General features: G+C 40.0%; 1 protein-coding gene and 1 long non-coding RNA gene across 5 annotated transcripts in view; one reads left to right on the top strand and one right to left on the bottom strand.

Annotated features, from left to right (window-relative positions):
* The window catches only part of LOC120094685 (uncharacterized), a 37744-nt gene extending 24449 nt beyond the window's left edge, over positions 1-13295 (top strand). For 2 of the 4 annotated variants that reach the window (XR_015629553.1, XR_015629552.1), the window contains 3 exons: positions 8625-8798; positions 9846-9910; positions 11970-13295. This is a non-coding gene — a long non-coding RNA (uncharacterized LOC120094685). Of the gene's footprint in view, positions 1-2142; positions 2444-5033; positions 8799-9845; positions 11061-11969 lie in introns of those variants that run through there. The other 2 variants (XR_015629555.1, XR_015629554.1) reach the window with 2 other exon arrangements.
* Slc39a10 (solute carrier family 39 member 10) overlaps positions 1-15310 on the bottom strand; it is a 123365-nt gene extending 108055 nt beyond the window's left edge. The window contains exon 1 of the mRNA XM_087566669.1: positions 15207-15310. The gene's annotated coding sequence lies outside the window, so the exon portion shown is untranslated. The remainder of the gene's footprint in view (positions 1-15206) is intronic.
* Positions 15311-15674: the final 364 nt, after the last annotated feature.

The raw sequence follows: 15674 nt of genomic DNA, 5'->3' as shown, positions 1-15674 counted from the left end.
GGACAAAAAATGGTGAGTCAAAAACTTCCATCTCTCCTGGATGGATAGGTGGCCCAGCACTTAAGAATACTGCCGGCTCTTTCAGGGGACCCAGGTTTGATTACCAGCACATACATGGTAGCTAACAACTGTCTGTACCTCCAGTTCCGAGGGATCCAGTGCCATCTTCAAGTTTCTGTAAGCATTGCACTCATGCATCACTTGCAGTACTCATGCAGTACATGCAGTACTCATGCAGTACATGCAGAGGGAACACCCATTAAAAAAGGAGGGGCAGGGAGCTGGAGAGATGGCTCAGAGGTTAGGAACACTGGCTGCTCTTCAGAGGTCATCCCCAGGAATCACATGGTGGCTCACAACCATCTATAATGGGATCTGGTGCCCTCTTCTGGCCTGCAGGCAGAATACTGTCACATAGTAAACAAATCTTTAAAAAAAGGAATCAGAAAAAGGATAAGAAAAAAATTTTAAAAGCTCCATTTCTGTACTTTGGTTTTATCTTTGTTTATTATCATAAGAAAAAAATATTAGTGTTACCTACTTCAAAAAACTTTTGGAATCAACTATTAAACATTGCTTTATCTGGAAAGAGCTGTAAATATTTCATTTTAAGGGTAGATGTAGCAGATATTAAGATTGAGGAGTCCAAACAATTCAAAATACCTCTTCTTTTGTAACCAGGACCCTACTGACAAGAGTCTGAACATGGCGGCTCATTGCGATACTTCAAGTTCCCATAAAGAGTGTTACATCTCTGGTTCACCCTTACACAGCTCACTCACCCTTAAGGCCCCCACAGCCAATTGCTAAGCTTTAGTACAGACAATGAATAAAGTAATGTTTCCCCCACACAGGGCAACCTTTGTGAGAAGTTCTATTGTACCAAGCTTGTCCCTATGTGAGACATTTCTCAGTCAAACCACTACATTCCACTCCCTGCTGCTTAATACACACATGACTATCTCATGATACACGATGCATTTAGCCTAACTTAAAAAGTCTCCATAATCTTTACCAGTGCACACATTGTTCAAAAGTCCAAGATTCTTAACTATGTATTACCCACTATAAAATCAAAAGGAAAATTACATACTTCTATCATATATATATATATATATATATATATGATAGTCAATATGCACTCCCATTCTGAAAGGGAAGAACAGAGGCATAATGGGAAAATATTGAATTAAAGACTTGAACTCAAACAGCAAATCCTGTAATTCTGTGTCTGGTGTCTGTAACTTTAATTATAAAGTTTATAGATGGCTCTGTTTTTCTAGATTTATTGCCTACAATATACGTCTCTCCCTTGGACTGGTTCTACTCCCTGTATGTAGCTCTCTTTGCTAGATCTTACATGGTTCTAACATCTCCAGCATCCTGGGGTCTCCACCATGACCCAAGCTCCAGGCCTCACTTTTATAACTTCACACAATGGCTACTCAGGGCCTTTCCTTTCAGTGACTCCATCACTGTGTCACCTTGCCTGGCCTCAGTGACTATCTGAAGCCAGGGAGAAAGAATCCATGACCCCATCAGTCCTGAATTTAACAGTTTAAGATGGACCCTGGTCCTTTGGCCACATTAGCCACAACTTTTATTGAAACAATTGTTTTCTAAGAGCAAGTGACCCCTCCAGCTTTCTCCTTTGGCAAACTGGGCTCCATCTCACCCTGAAGGCAGCCCCATTGCTCCAGTACGGAGCAGAAAGTGTCTCCTTAACAATTTACAGCCTCCCTCTTAGCTCAAACCGTGTTTTTTTTTTCTCTCCACTTTGTATGTTTTGCATTTCTGTCTGCCCCTCTTGCACTTTCCTTTGTACATTTTTATAACAACAGCCAGTAAGAACAGTGCCACAGACTCCATGTTATGCTGTCTTGACCTTTCCTTTAAGAAAGAAGTTGGTCCATTACGTTTTAACTGTGCCTCTGGAAAGCTACTGAGACACAGGTAGTCAGGTTTTTGCCAAAGTGTCAAACAAATAGCTTCTAACCCAGTTGCTAATTGAGACTCTATTCCCCTCTGAGAGCACATGAACTAGGCCTCTGCCTTCTGCATTACTTTTAGCAGTATTGTTTCCAAGCTCCTGCTAGAATACGTTATTCAGCTCTGCCTTGCAGTATTCAACTGTTTTTCTAGTCTTAGGTTCTCAAGTCTTCCACATACAAAACAAAACGAGCAGTACAACAACAACAGCAACAACAACAACAACAACAACAACAACAACAACAACAACAGCCACAACAAAAGCCAACCAAACCAACCCAACGTCGTGGCCAACGTCTTCACAGCAGCAGTACACGTTCTCACGCTGACCTCTGTATTAGTTACAATTTTGTTGCTGTGGTGTGAACACTGTGACCAAAGTCCACTTATGGAAGAAAGAATTCAGTAAGAATTCAGCGGCTGGCTCTAGAAGATTCCATAAATGACGAGGAAGGTATGGAAGCAGTAGACAGACCAGAAAGTGGAAAGATCACGTTTTGTACCATAAACTGAAAGTAGAAAGAGGGAACTGAGAGTGGGTGAGGTTGTAGGCTCAAAGCCTACACCCAGTGTCATACGTTGTCCAGCCCGGCTTCACTTTCTAAAGGCTTCTGAAAAACAGTACTACCGAACAGCACCCAAGTGTTTACATAACATAAATCTGTGGGGAAATTTTCATTCAATTCACTTCAGGTGCTGTCAACATTCTTCTGTTCAGTCTTTCACTGACTTAGAACTGGCTAGAAGGCTGGGCTGGCTGGCCTCCCTGCTCCAGATATCATCTGCCTCTGTTCCTCCAGGGTGATTTTTTTTACATGATTTTTGGAGATCAAACTCAAACTTGGTTCCTCATGCTTGCGAAGCAGGTCTTTCCCGACAGAGTCTTCTCCCTAGCCAGACAACCCCCTCAACCCTCAACTGTCTTTGAGACAGGTTCTCACTGTAGTATGGTGGCTGGCCTTGAATTCACAAAAATCCAACCCCTCTGCCTCCCAAATACTGGCATTTCCCCCTTTTTTTTGAGGCAAGGTCTCCCAATATTGAGGCTCAGGATATTCTTAAAGTAGCTATTCAGCTCAAGCTGGCTTCATACTCAGGATTCTCACACAGCACATTTCTGCTACACCAGTTTCAACAGACATGAAACAAAGACTCTGAGACTCACATCACTAGGGTTAAAGTTGTAGCTCAGGTTAGTATTTGCCCAACAACTACAAGGCCCTGCGTTTGATCCTTATGATGTTCCCTCTACACACACACACACACACACACACACACACACACACACACACACACATACACACACACACTGTGGGAAGACAGAGAACTGAGAGAGACATAGACAGAGAGAGAGAGAGAGACAGACAGACAGACAGACACACACACACACACACATACACACACACACACACACACACAGAGAGAGAGAGAGAGAGAGAGAGAGAGAGAGAGAGAGAGAGAACACCAAGGCCCTGCCTAGCTTAGCACATAAAGTAAAATAAGGAAAACTGACTCTAATGGCATCTATGACTCCTGATGAGTCCTAATTTTACCATGTTGACATGCCTGCTGTATTTTAGTGAATCACAACATTCATGAAGATTTCACATGGCTACTCCTGCCCCCACCATTTTCCTGATTCTTCCTCCTGAAGCTTCTTCTCAACCACGTAGTTTCTTAATAAAGAGTTTGGAACTCAGAGCTGGAAATGCAACTCCTACATTGGGAAGCTGGGAGTGTCTGAGGTTGGAAGACGGTTGTAATCAACAATTAATTCACACTTCAGCTTTCCAATAGCTAGAGTTGTAGTTTCTACCCAGGAAGTGGACCCCCCTGTGTGCTTCATAGTTGGCAGTGACCTGGAATGCCTATACATCTGCCTGGTCTGTCTGGGCCTGTAAGTAATTTTCTTTTATCTCTAAAATTGGACCTTTGTTATAGCTAATCTCAAGGTGCAACATTAAGAGAGAGAGAGAGAGAGAGAGAGAGAGAGAGAGAGAGAGAGAGAGAGAGAGAGAGACAGCATGCATAGTGCAATGCCAGGGGAAATGAAGAAAGCAGGATTCTTACCTGTTTTTTTGTTCAATAGTAAGTCCTCAGGAAATGTTAAATACTAATGCAGGATCATGGCTTTGGTTTTGTCAGTCTTTGACTCTTCTATATGTAATCTCAGTAGCATGGATAGGACACATGTTTTTAAGCATGTCTTAATGTGTATACTTTCTTTTCATGTGTGAGTGTGTGGTGTGTGTGTTATACTTATGTGTGTATAGTCGCGCATCTGTTCGTGCATGTAAATGTGAAGACCTGAGGTCAGCCTCTGGTGTCTTTCCTCAGGAACCATCTACCTTGGCTTCTTGCAATTTTGACTTTAGACTAGGTCTCTCATATGCCAACTAGGATAGGTGGGCAGGAAGGCCCCAGGGATCCTCCTGTCTCTGCTTCCCCAACACTGGAGTTACAAGCCAGTCTGGGCTTGTTTTCTACCATTTATTTATTTATTTATTTATTTATTTATTTATTTATTTATTTATTATTTATTTATTTAATGTGAGTGCTGGGGATAGAACTCAGAAATGGAGGTCGGGATGATTTGTAAGGATTGGTTCCGCTTCTACTATGTAGGATTGAACTCAGGTTGTCAGGCTCGAACAGCAAGCCCTTTACCTACTGATGATAATTTTTAACAGTCAGTTTGTTTTGACTTTTTGAGTATAACCTATAATGAAACCAACCATTTGGGGATTAATGATCTATTGCAAGAGATAAGCTCATGCCAGCAACATTATTCCCTTTCATCACTGTTTTGCATATATTATTTATCTAATCATTTTAATAATTTTCTAGCTTTTTGTTCCTGATCTGTGCCCGCATTTTCCTAAGTGGCTAACTACTTTGACGAGTATTTATTGTTCAAATTACTGTGATGTGTAGAAACATCAGCATGTACGTGGGCCACTATCCTGTATGGAAAATTATATGTTACAGTAGGAATGAATATGTTTGGCCACTGTCTCCTGATCTGGTTTAATTTTTTTTTTCAGGAATTAACAGCCATGGGAGGAGGATATTGCTTTGGATCCCTGTTCTTTCAGATGCACACATTTTTAAGACTACTTAACCAACAGATTGTGTCAAAGAGACTTTAGCACCTTAAGCTTATTTCCATCCCAGAATGCATTCTTCTGAAACCCCTCTTTCCTAATTGTCTTTGGTTTTCGCAGATCTCCCACTGATGTTTAAGGAAACATCTGCAAATCCTGTTGCACAGATTCTAGTCTTTACAAGTTGCTGTTAGCTGCATGGCTCCCAAGATCCTCTGCTTTGGGGATGTTTGCATCATCTTCTGCTGAGGAATATTTTGTTCTTTAATATCATTTGGTCTGGGTAACAATTTGGAAAGTATGTCTAAAATAGATGGACTTTACATTTTTAAAATAAGTGACACATAATCAATTAGTGACAATAATAATTGCAACACCCAGAAGATTTTGCTTTTATTGTATTTATCCCAATTTGCTGAAATAGTTTAAATGAATCAGCCATATAAACATTTATATCTGTGTAGACTTATTTTAAATGAAATACATTTCTAATAATATATGCATTTATTTTTTATTTTTAAAATTAGTTCATTATATTTAGATGAATATACTGTAGCTGTTTTCAGACACACCAGAAGAGGGCATCGGATCCCATTACAGATGGCTGTGAGCCACCATGTGGTTGCTGGGAATTGAACTCAGGACCCCTGGAAGAGCAGTCAGTGCTCTTAACCACTGAGCCATCTCTCCAGCCCAATATATATTTTTATATTTAAGAAGAAAACTTTATACCATTTGATAGGAAAGTCAAATTATTTTTCTATTGACTCTGATAACTAGGTTTTTAAAAAAATTGAATGGATGGTCTTTTCATTCATTTTTCTATATTTTTCTCCTTTTTCCTTTTCCCCTAGCCTAACTTTTGACTCTCTCTCTTCTCTCTCTCTCTCTCTCTCTCTCTCTCTCTCTCTCTCTCTCTCTCTCTCTTAACAGAAAATACTTTAGGAGGGCATATTGGCATATACAGGCAAGAGATGCTGAGGCCAGCATCAACTAAGAAAACTTTATCCAAAAACATACATAAATGACAATAATAAAAGGAAGAAGGAAAGAAAAGAAAAGGAAGAATTTACACAGAAGAGAGGAATCACTGAGTCTTAACCCATTGAGGTTGTTAAAGCTCTAATAATACATGGGCTAAGGAAAACAGCAAGTAACTTCAAACCACCATAGAGAAGGAAATCTGTACCTTATACTGGCACCAATGCCCAGCTCAACAACTGGGTTAGCATAAATTATTGAACCTTTTGTGAGGTTGCAGTAACATAATTTACATGTCCTTGGGAAAATCCTGCAGTGGCTCTCTCCATTTGAACTCTATACACACAATGAGGGAAATTAAAACTGGTTTACTGCATGAAAACCGGTTGATAGCCTCAGTTTAGTTAGAGGTCAAAACAGGAAGTGCCATTGTTACTGTGCAGGAACATGAAAGCTTCTTTCTTTAGAACACCTGGAAGCTTCTTCCCCAGGAGGCCATTTTGCCCGAAGGAACTTTGGGTGGGACCATATGGCTTCCTGCAGTTTCTTCAAAGGGGTAAAGTTTGTTTTTGTTTTAGAATACAGCTTAAAGGAAATACACTTAGCCATTTTAGAAGAGAATAACATTTAGCTGATTTTAGATTGTTGAGCATCTGTGATCATAAAAGATGATCAAGCCTGATGAAATGCCACTTTATATTTAGAGAGAAGGCTCAGTACGTTTTTTTCCCAAATAATTTCTTTTTAAATCTATACCTGCTTTGGGGAAGTCTGTCTGTCCACTGCTGAGAGTGGATAATATGCTTTCGTGGTAGACGTCATCCTCCCCAAATGCACTCGTGCTGAAAGTTCAGGTGGAATGGGGTTCTAACTTCTTGAAGCATAATTTCATTTCCTTGGCTTCCTTGAGTAAGTATTCACAAATCACTTTTATAATATCTGCTACCTTGGAATGGCATTTTAAATAAAGAAAAAAAATCTTGAGACTAAAAAAATGAAAGTAAATTCAAGAAAGAAATAATATACTAAAAATTGTTTTGACTTTTTCTCCTACTCTTCCAAGGTTTTCATAGCTCACTTTTGACGGCAAACGTTCTGGAATGACTCATCATTCAAAATAAGTACAGGCAGTTTTTTACCAAGAGAATGACTTTAGTCTCCCTTTTTCATCTCTTGCTGAAATATGACTGTTTCAGACCCAACTACACCAATATACCGAGGGACGATATTGACAATTGTTGTTTCTACCCTAGACTGTGAGCATACTACAAATCCAACTTAATGCAGTAATCTAGGAAGGTAAAGGCCCCACAAAATGGACCAGGAAGCAAGGTAAGATGCCGCTCAGCAGACACCCAGCTCCAGCAGAGGACTGGTTCCTGGGAACCTTTTGTGGATCTTCTTTGTGATCCTTTAAATTCAACACAACCTGCTGACTGCACCTTATAATGATTTCTGCTCCAGTCTGTGGAAGAGGAAATAATGCCTTATTGATCTGTGCGGCTTTTGCTATGACTGGCTTTAAGGAAAAATGGGCATTTTGCGAAAACATTGAACCAGTATAACAAAATTTGCTTGACATTGTGGTTTTTGTTATAGAAAGAAACAAACTAAGAAAGGCCCCAGTAAGAATTAACAGAGTAGAAGAGGGAGTGGCCATAGTCTACACCTGAGACTGACGCAATCAGAGAGCTTCTTTGTTTGCTACCACTTTCTCTAAGATCAGGGTGCACCTGCCCACTGACTGTTTGACAATTTATTGGTTTTATTCATGCTGTTGGAATTTGGAAATAGAAAATTTAGAGAAAAGAAGAACATGATTATAGAATCAAATTTCTACTTAAAAAGACAATGGTATTCTTGCAGGAAACATTTGTAAGATAAAAAAATTTCATTTAAAAAGTATTTTACAGTTTAAAACACACTTTCATACAGTTTTATATGAGGGTCCAATGATGGCAGTTCAGGATTATAGCCTGAGACTGCCAGAAGAGAGACCCTAAACCATGCTTCTTGCATCTGCATCTAACACTGAAGTCCATCTCTCTCCTGTCTCTGCCCTTCCTCCTCCTCCTCTCTGCAGTTCTGGAATGCACTTCATGAATGTTGCAAAAAATAGATTGCACGGAGCCGTATTGGATTTGGGCCTAGTCGATTTTTGACTGCATGGCTCAAAGTGGCTAGGTGACTTGGGCTATTTGGCCACAGAGACTCACCCCTAAGATGACTACATTAAGTCTTAAGATTGTTGAATGAAAGCCTCTCCCATGAATTTACGGCACAGGAAGATAACATTCAAGGGATGCCTCAGCTCCCTTAGCAGATACCTGTTACCTCCTGAATCAACACCCAGTGTCTCCACTGCCTGACCTCTTTGCCTCCAGCTATCACTGCCTATATCCGCACCTCCCCCTCCTCTGTGTTTCACAAAGGACACTCCCCCTACCTGAAAGCCTTAAAAGCTGTAACATTCACCCCAATAAACGAGACCTTGACAACAGAACTTTTGCTTGGTCTCCTTCTTCTCTTCACCCCCATTTTGGCCCACAGGTAGAAAGCCTCTTCAGGACCCTGAATAACTGGGTCCCTGCTGGCGGGGACAAGTGGCGCCCGAACACAGGGACCCCGAAGCAAGGCTGACTACAGGACGACGGAGATAAGAGAGCTGCAGCGGGAATGGAGGACTCTTCAGGCCGTATTGCTCCTGCGTTGCTGAAGAGGGAGGTAAGGACCGGTCGAATAATTGTCGTCTAATTGCCATGGGGAAGGTATGGATTTAAGAGGCTTGTTTCATAGGAGAGATCAAGCGCTCACTCAGGGAGAGAGGATTAAGAGTTAAGAAAAAGGATTTAATCTAGTTTTTTTGTTTTATTGATGAAAGGTGTCCCTGGTTAATTTTAAGCAGTGTGGGGCTAGCTTAAGTAAAACTTGTAATAAAAAAGGGACAAGGTAATGGTAAAGTGTTTTTGCATATGTGTTCTTTTAGAGTTATATTTTAGTCTTTGGATCCTGAATAGAGATAGTTTACACCCTAGACTTGAGAGAGAATGAATGGGCTTGGGGAAAACAGTCCTGCTGGACTCTCCGCGGATGCTTTGGAGAAAGAGAAAAACTTTTTAGAGCTCTCCTAGGAACAGAGGGAAGGCAGGAGACGTCCTGCCTCTCTGCTGGCTCCTATTGGAGAAATGCTTATTTCTGGTTCTGGGTTCCATAGGTAGGATATGTGGGTCCCTTCGGGTGGGACACCATCTAGTTTTTTCCCTCTTTGTCTATTGTCTGTCCTTGGTACACCAAGCTATCCATGTCTGTCAGTTTATGTCTGTGATTTTTGTTTCTCGTTGTTTAAATGTTTTATGTTTCGTGTTCAAAAGAAAAAATGGTAAAAACTTTATCTGCCAGTCGTTCACACCTTGACTTGGTTTTAACTTGTTTCAAGAAGAGAACAATAAATAAAAAACAGTTTCAATTGGCTTTTGGAGCCTACATCTGTAGCTAGAAGCCTAAGTCTGCTGGACATGTATAGCCACTTCAATTTTGTTTCTGATTGGTTTTAAATGTATAAATATGCTCTACACACCTTGGTTATGTACTATTGGCTTTTAAGTTATTAGATATGATTAAAAAGGTGTAACATTGGTAACAGAAAGTTGGCTTAAAATTATAATTTAGATAGTCATTCTAGATAACATGTGACATGGGCCTGGTTGCCTTGTCACTGTTTGGCCTTAGCCTTAGATTGTAGGATCAAAAGCCTCTCCCTGTAATTTACAGCACAAGAAGTTTACATTCATGGAATGTTTTCAGCCACAACAAGACCCTTCTGGATCTCCAACAAGGTTTGACCCCTGCTGAGCCCTGCCCTTGCATGTGGAAGCTTTTTGTTCCCAACTGGCAGTCTGGCCAGGTACTTCTCACCTGAGTCAGAATTAGGCTGGCCTTCCTGGTTATTTCCCTAATTTATTCAGGCCACATAGTCTGTCCTTTGTTACCGAAGTCTCAGCCAGGGTTCCCCACTGTGCTTCACAGATACCTGCTAAGTGCTGTACTTTAGATATATAGTTTGGTCCATAAAGAAACCAGAGGCCTTTTCCTCTTCTGGCTTGACAAGGAAAAAAAAAAGAAAAAAAAAAAAGAAAAAAAATCAAACAGATAGCGATTGTTACAAGACTTACGAAAGATTGATGAGGTTTTAGAACTTGTGAGAGCATTACAGCCAGTTTGCTTACTCCAACTGCCATTTCAAGATAGATTTAGAGGACTGATTTTATACAATTTGTTTACGTCCTGGCCATTGTGAGTTTTCATTTCATGAGCTTGCTTATAATTTTAGAGAGCCCACAAAGTGATATCATTAAAAATTTTACAAAAGAATGGCTAATAGCCTTATATTATGTGATTTTGTCGCTTCTTCAATGTAAGAAGTTAGAACCTTAAATCTTTCAGTGTATATGGAAATTTTTACTACAAACCTTTGCTCTCAAAATGAGCTTTAATATTTGGGGAGTAGCTGTTACACTACTCCAGAAAAGAATATTTAAAGCTAATTTTAAGCTTCTAAGGATATGTTAATTGACTAAATATCTCACCTTACCAGAGGACTTAAGCCTTCCTTTGTTATCCTCATTGGAGATAAAGCTTAAGTTGTGTTAATACAGAATTGTAGACTAGAGTCATGGAAGTATTTTAAAAAAGAAACCTGGTAAAACATATCTTATTCCAAACAACAATTAAATTGGTTATTACAAAATGCTGATATTTGGCCTATCACATATACAAATCTCAGGCAAAATTGATAATTTTACTCTTTGCATGCTTTTGTATTTCCTATAAATTTGTGCATGCAACTCATAGGAAATGAGCTTACTATATTTATAGGTGGTTCATCTAATGAAAAGGCTACATATATGATTGGATCACTTGTTTATTCTCTTCAGTTTCCCCTGCTTTAGCACAGATTATTAAATTACGTGCTGTAGCCACTGTTTTAAAAAAAAAATCGGGGCTGGGGATTTAGCTCAGTGGTAGAGCACTTACCTAGGAAGCGCAAGGCCCTGGGTTCGGTCCCCAGCTCCGAAAAAAAAGAACCCCCCCAAAAAAATCAAGCTTTTAAGTCATATACTGATAGCCAATGTATGGCTTATGGTTTACAGTTGATTAAAAAGTTTCCCTTTTTAGATACTACTAGCCCTCAAATTATAAAAATGATAATGGAGTTGATAACACACCCTCACAAAAAGAGGAAGACTCCATTTGCTTACTTTCAATGCCCAGCCTCACCCTGCCAACTCAGGGATTTCTAGTATGACTAAATCTAGACAATGTTTACAGGAGTTGACATTTCTAATTAATGCTTATGTTTAGGTAAATAAAGCTGGTGAGGGGCTGGAGAGATGGCTCAGTGGTTAAGAGCACTAAGTACTGTTCCTTTATAGGCCATTTAAGAATTCAAACTGGATTGCCTAGACCCCTTAGCAAGGGAGGACAATGATACCAGACAGATTATAGGCCTTACATAGAAACAATTAGTCAAAAAATCTCATTCTTTATATATCCAAAACAATAATGCTAGAGATAATAATTTGGTATAAAAGTCAATTTATAAATACAAGTGCTCAGTGTCCTCAATTTAATCCTCAAGGACTTATCTTAATAAATAATATTTTAACAATATTTTAATAAATAAAAAAGGGGAGTTATCCCTGTATGCTAAAATATGCTCCTTTTATTTTAATTTTAAAATTTGGATGCCAAGAAACACTCTGAGTTTATGGCACCCTACAACTAAGAAGTATGTTTATACTTCTGCCTAGGTGAAATAGAAAGATCCACATATTGGCATGATCCTGTTCAGATATTTTATATGGGGAAGAGGGAATCTTTGTGTTTTTTCTACAGGATGCTACAGGAGTGTGCCAGCTGCCCGAGTGGCTGGTGAGCCATGCTGATCCTGGGAGCATGAAGATTCAGCTCTCCTGGTTCGGGTCCCTGGAGTCATTCCTGTGTCCTTGGAGGAATATGGAGGATTCCCACTCATCTTTTGTCATCACAGAAATTTTGGCGTTGCTACAGTCAGTGTTACCACTGCGTGTTCCCGTCCCACCACGGCCTATGCTCAGACCCTCTGTGCACTGCTGCTTGCTGCAGAAGACTGGACTCCAGCTGTTACCCCGCCCCCCTCATTCCCCTGGCGACTCTTGCTGCCTTAACTGGTGCTATTGTTAGGCAAGCACAGTGGGTGAACTTTCTGAAGTAGTTGCTAACAATTGGGAATTCTAAATTTTATTACAGGAGAGGCTTGACTAGGCCCTTGGTAGTATGGCCATAGCAGCTGAGGAGAACGAGATGAGGTGCCCACTACTTATCATCGGGAGAGGCTCAATTTCCACAATCTCTTATATTAATGCCATCTGGCTCCTACTCTTTCGCCCCTGGGCTCAAGTAAGAGGAATGAGAAGATGATCCAATGTAGCTATCCTCAGGGATGGGCAACTTCCTCTGACCCTTGACCAATCTAAGACAGGAACCTTGGGGGCGACAAGGTAATCCTATGACGGATAAGGCTGGGGTTCGAAAGGTCGATCCTAAGACAGAGGTGGCTACACCCCGTTTAAATGTACGGGCCGGTCAAATGCTCCTCGGCCCAGTTTCTCCCCCAATAAACACACGTATAGCCCAGAACGGTGTGTTACAGCATAAGTTCATTCCTAGCCATTGGGGTACAGTCCTAACTGCAAGAGTGGCTCACCATGGCCGAGCTGGGCACTCTGTGAGGCATGTCTGATCTCTCTCAGACCACTACTTCCACCTAATGGTCTTTTATAAAAGAAAAATGGGGGAGATGCTCGGAGCCGTATTGGATTTGGGCCTAGTCGATTTTTGACTGCATGGCTCAAAGTGGCTAGGTGACTTGGGCTGTTTGGCCACAGAGACTCACCCCTAAGATGACTACATTAAGTCTTAAGATTGTTGAATGAAAGCCTCTCCCATGAATTTACGGCACAGGAAGATAACATTCAAGGGATGCCTCAGCTCCCTTAGCAGATACCTGTTACCTCCTGAATCAACACCCAGTGTCTCCACTGCCTGACCTCTTTGCCTCCAGCTATCACTGCCTATATCCGCACCTCCCCCTCCTCTGTGTTTCACAAAGGACACTCCCCCTACCTGAAAGCCTTAAAAGCTGTAACATTCACCCCAATAAACGAGACCTTGACAACAGAACTTTTGCTTGGTCTCCTTCTTCTCTTCACCCCCATTTTGGCCCACAGGTAGAAAGCCTCTTCAGGACCCTGAATAACTGGGTCCTCGCTGGCGGGGACAATAGATTAACAGTTTTCTGGGCACAAGTTTAGTATGCTATTCATCTTCGCATTTCCAGTACTGAATTACAAGTAAATCAATTAATGTTTGTAGAGTGGATGAATGAACACAACAGAAATTAAAAGGCAAATTGAAACATCTCTTCAGATATTACTTGAAAATAGAAGATCAATACATAGTTTAAAATTTTTAATTTAATTTAATGTAGCACTGAGGGTTGAACCCATGTCTCCACAAATGGTAAGCTGTTACTCTACTTACTATTGGACTACATGCCCAGCCCTAATATTATAGTTGTTAGGTAACTTTTTAGTACGGAATACTTTATTAGATGTTATCCACAATCCTGCCATCAATTTACATCTTTTATTTGTTACTTACCTGTCTTTAATCTTGTTAACCTCCTTTTAATCAGTTAATAACTACAGATTTTCAGGTCTTTAGTTTTAATTGATTTTAAAAGGCTTCTGCCATATTGATAATATAGATATCAGAATACATTATTTAGTACTATAAAGTCTATGGGAATACAACAAATCAAAATGGTTAAACTACTGTCATATCTGCCCGAAAATAAAACCTTTCATTACTATACATTTACATTAGTTTTATTTATAGCTGTTATATTCCTTAATAAAGTTTATGCTTATAAAAGCATTAGGTGATCATTTTTAAACTACTCATGCTCATGGTTTATTTTTGTTTATATGTATGTGTGTGTTTATATGCCTGCATTTGTGTATATGTGCATATACTTGCTTATCATATAGATGTCCTAGACGTATTGAACTTTATTTCTCAGTGCCAGAGTCATTGATGCAATGTGCTCGCAATTCTCAGCATTACCACCACTACTACCACCACCACAAACACACACACAATCTGTCAGGTAAACTTTGTATATAAGACTTGGAAAATAAAACTTAAAGGAAGAATCAATTAATCACGAATTATTCTAGGAAAATATATCGAGGAGAAAAATCTCAAAGAAAAAACAAATTTCACAGAGCCAAACTTGTAAATTTCATAAAGAAGAATTATCTAGATTCATTTATTGATTGATTTTGTGTGTGTGTGTGTGTGTGTGTGTGTGTGTGTGTGTGTCTGTGTGTGCTACTAGAGACTGAACCCAAGGCCTGGAGTCCCCCTACTGAGCTATGCTGTAAGCCTCGGGGTCAGATTTAGATTCTTATGATTCTATCAAAGGAAAAAATGCTGAAAAATAATTTGATATATTTAAAAAAATAACTCTGCCAATTTAGTTACTGCTGTCAAGGAACACTGCACAATGCCCTGTAGTGATGAGTGACCATGGATGACTATTCGCATGGAAATGACTGGGTGACCATGGGAAATGTTTCCCAGAGTATTATGTAAAAGATAGAAAATCTTTCTGAGAGAACTCAGTTTGACAAAGATACGTTGATTGACAGAAAGGGGTTATATTGATAGTGGTGAGATATAGTAATAGACGAGTCTTATCCATAGGGATGTGTTATATTGATATAGATGAGCAGTATTGAGAGGGATAATTAGTATTGATAGACATGAGTTATGTTGATAGAAATGATCTGTACTTATGATAATGAATCATATTGATAGAGATGAGCATTACTGATAAAGGTCACACAATTGATAGAGATAAGAAGTGTTGATGGAGGCGAGCTGTATTGATGGATATGAGATGTACTGATAGAACTTAATCATATTAAGATGTATTGACAGAGAGGGGCTGTGTACCTCCAGCACGTGAAACTCCATCCCTGGCTTGCATCTACCCATGTTTACATTGAGATACTGCGTTGCACCTACCTTAGATCTCCAGGTCCTGCTGCTGTGCCTCACATCCAGGCTGCGGCTGGGATCAGAGCTGATGATGCTCCCCGGGCTGCATCCTTCAATAAGTGACGGTGCAGAGGTGGATCACGTTACAAACTATAGTCGGCAAAAGTTTTTTCTTTTGCCCAAGAAAAAGACTTCAAAAACGGGAACCAAGATAATTTTTGAAAGAATCTGTGCCAAACTAAAAGTAATAACAATAACAATAAACTGTTGGGAGTTCAAAGAGCAAACTAAAATAGGGACCAGAGGAAACTGTCTTTGTTTTGCCCAACTAATGGCTGTGAAGAGCGGGCTCTTTGTACCAAAGCCTCTTCAAAAGTGCCTAGACTTCTCTCAGGTTGGCTACACGGATATTTCCCAAGGGAAAGATTTTCCACAGCATCTCTCATCTGTTTTATAAACAGATGGCACAGGTGGATTTTAATTTTTTTAGAGAAA

The sequence above is a fragment of the Rattus norvegicus genome, chromosome 9, assembly GCF_021556685.1.
Source record: "Rattus norvegicus strain SHRSP/BbbUtx chromosome 9, alternate assembly SHRSP_T2T, whole genome shotgun sequence".
NCBI classification, from domain to species: domain Eukaryota; kingdom Metazoa; phylum Chordata; class Mammalia; order Rodentia; family Muridae; genus Rattus; species Rattus norvegicus.
This window is presented reverse-complemented; position numbering and strand designations above follow the sequence as displayed.